The 3,492-nt window shown below is 30.2% G+C and overlaps 1 long non-coding RNA gene across 1 annotated transcript; it reads left to right on the top strand.

The window, feature by feature from the left end:
- Positions 1 to 598: 598 nt before the first annotated feature.
- LOC140862866 (uncharacterized) lies at positions 599 to 1,611 on the top strand. Its single transcript, XR_012143806.1, has 2 exons — positions 599 to 705; positions 1,223 to 1,611. It is a non-coding gene; the product is annotated as an uncharacterized lncRNA (long non-coding RNA).
- Positions 1,612 to 3,492: the final 1,881 nt, after the last annotated feature.

The raw sequence follows: 3,492 nt of genomic DNA, 5'->3' as shown, positions 1-3,492 counted from the left end.
GTCAAATCCAACTGCAACTGATTTTTTCTTGGGACTTATCATAATGATCGTCTTGATGGGCTGTCATGGAAAATGAACAATGCTTCTTAAGATTCAATGATGGTTTGATTTGGTAGAATAAAAATTAGGATGTGATTCCTTGTTGGATTCATCAATAAACTTATTATTTTATATTTTGCATATTTGATATTTGAGATTGATTCTGGTAGTTTTCATGGAGATTGAACAATATTGTGATTTTGGTAATAATATTTTGATTTGGATTCAGTCATTTGATTTTGAACTAAATTATACTTATTTTCTAATTTCCACATAACATATTTAATTTTGATATAGGTTGTTTCATAAAATTTAAAATTTAATATTTATTAAGCTTATTTTTTATTATTTTATTTTAAGATTTAATTTTGTCACTAAAAATAATTATGTAGTTTAAATTAAATAAAGAAAAATATGGTAAGATTAATTTTAAGTTTTGTCAAAAAAAAATTTGGATTTTCTTAATTTGTCTCCACTCAATTATCATAATCAAGTTTAGCCTTTAGTTAAGTTAATTTATCAAAATAATATTTTTATTATATCAAATTACAAACACATCTTTAAACCCTATTCACCATCAATTTCTCCATCTCAAACTCTATATTTTATTCTCATTTTCGTGCGTAAGGAGGCTTTGAAGCATATCAATCATGTTTGTTCGAGCAAGTATGTATTTCGTTTTTTTTGTCCACTTATTTTTTTACACAGATTATTATTGATTTTATATGTATATTATTGTGTATGCATAGGTACGTATATGGGTTGTGGCAAATTTGTTTTGTTTTCAATTTTGTTTCTGTCAAATCATACTCGCATAGGTATATGGGTTATGGGAAATCCGTTTTTGTTTTCAATTTTGTTTATGTCAAATCGTTAGAATACTGTGACTCCAATTAATTGCCCTAATTTTTTTTTATTATTTTTATTTTTGACTTGATTATTGTCATGGTTTTTTCACAGTTAGTACGTTTAATTTTTTTAATTATGAATATTTTGAATTTGAAATAAGTGGACAATTTGCAATTCATTGCAGTTGATGAAGTATATATAATTACGGAGATGTGTGTTAATTTTTTTTTATGCATTGAAGTGTGTACATTTATGTGTTTTGTAATAAAATAATATATACACATAAATATGTAATTTATGTGTTAGAGTATAATATTTTCACAAAATTATGCAGGTATGGATTCACTCGAAAGAATCGTTATTTCTTATTTTGGAAAATTTACAAAAAATGCGACTGGTAATTGGGTTTGGAATGGAAAAGATACAAAAAATTTGCTGGTAACAACTACAATTTCATACATAGAGTTGTACGATAAGGTTCAAGATCTTCTGAATGTTAATTGTTTGACTCATAAGATCGTGATGCAGTTTGTTGTCCCGGGTATGATACATGTTCCTGTTACTTCAGTTGAAATCTTATCAGATGATGATCTACAATGGTTTATTTAAATTCTAGAACAAGTTTCTCTTTGTATATATATCTCTTGGAGATAAAACATCAATTGATTTTACTCCAGATGTTGAACCAATTACTGTTGGTATTCATTCTTCTCCTTGCGTTAATGATGCATTACAAAATTCTGGAATGAAAATATTGTGCATTGTTAGGATGTTGAGGGAACAGGGGTATCAATCATGTTTTGGATATTGATCAATTTGTTAAAATACAACATAATTATCAAGAATTAGAAGGTGGGGATATTAACAGTGGTGGTGTAGACAATTATTTTACTTGTGATGTGATTGTTTCAAATGCCCACCAAAATTCCATTTCTGCTTCTGTACCAATTTCAAGAAATGAAAAAGGCATTGATGATTTATTTCAGAATAACAATGAAAATGCAACAAATATGTCTGTACCAATGTCAATGAATGAGAACATTGTTGGAACTTCATCAAGTCGCTCAAAAATGCATAGAAGGTTAGAGAAAGTTGGGTCATCTAAATCATTTCATGATGAATCTGATGTTCAAGAAGGTCAATTGTTTCGAAACAAAAGAGAGCAACAATCAAAGTTACACATGCTTGCCTCGAGAAAGAAATTTGAATTCAAAGTTAAAAAGTTTAACAAGTCTGCGATTCCAGTTGTATGTGTTGATGATAATTGCAAATGGAATATGAGGGCAACAAAGTTAAAAGATTCGGACTACTTTTAGGTTCGTAAATATACATCTAAGCATACATGTTCATTGGATTTAAGCATAATAGACATAGAAAAACAAGTAGTTGGGTAATTTTTCAGCACATCATGTCAAGATTGCAAGATCTTAACCAATCGTATAAGTCATCTACCATCATTGGTTATATACGTAGAGAATTTGGCATAAACTTGAGTTATCGAAAGACGCGGAAGGCCCAAGAGCGTGCATTTGAGCTTATTAGGGGGTCACCTGAAGACAGTTATGGGATTTTGGCGTCATATTGCTATATCTTGGAGAAAAATAATCCTGGAACATACAACTACATATATTCAGATAGATCAAGGTAACCGTTTTTTGTAATACTTCTTGTATTTAGGACCAAGTATACGTGGTTTTCATTCTTCAATGAGACCTGTTATATGTGTTGATGGTACTTTTCTGAAATGTAAATACAAAGGGACATTGATAATTGCAACATGTCAAGATGCTAATGGAAAAATTTATCCAATTTCTTGGGGAATTGTGGATTCTGAGAATGATTCATCGTGGTCGTGGACTCGTGATTATGTCAAAAAAACAAATTAGTGACTCCAACCGATTGGTTTTTATATCTGATCTACGCAAGAGTATTACTAAATCAATCAGAGTGATGTTTCCACAATCTCATCATTGCTATTGTATTTGGAACATGGAGCAAAATATTAAGGTAAAATTTCTTAAAAATGGTCTCATAACTTTGTTCAAATCTGCAACAGAAGCTTACCGAATTTTTGAGTTTGAAAATTACATGATAGAAATATACAGAAATAATGAGAAACTTGGAAAACATTTTGAGGATGTAGGTTATGGTTCTTGGTCGCGAACTCATTTTAAAGAGAACCGCTATAATATTATGACATCAAATAACGTCGAGTCTATAAATTCTCTATTAAAATCTCAAAGGGATTATCCGATCACATCTTTGATTGAACACGTACGATCGGTTATGCAAAAATGGTTTTAAGAGCACCATGTAGAAGCAAAAGCATGCACGACACAGTTGACCCCAAATCTCGAAGAAATCTTATGCAAGACACTTGATGATTCTTCAATTCTCAAAGTAAACCCTATAATAGCACACGAGTTTCAGGTTGGTTTGGATACAACTAATATGTATGTTGTGAATATTGCACAACTTACATGTTCATGTAAGAAATTTGACATATTAGAAATTCCATGTAGACATGCACTTTTTGCTGCAATGTCAAGAGGGACTTCGATTTATAGTTTGTGTTGTGAATATTATAGAACTACATGTTGGAGA

The sequence above is a fragment of the Henckelia pumila genome, chromosome 1 (genome assembly GCF_033568475.1).
Source record: "Henckelia pumila isolate YLH828 chromosome 1, ASM3356847v2, whole genome shotgun sequence".
Taxonomy (NCBI): Eukaryota; Viridiplantae; Streptophyta; class Magnoliopsida; order Lamiales; family Gesneriaceae; genus Henckelia; species Henckelia pumila.
This window is presented reverse-complemented; position numbering and strand designations above follow the sequence as displayed.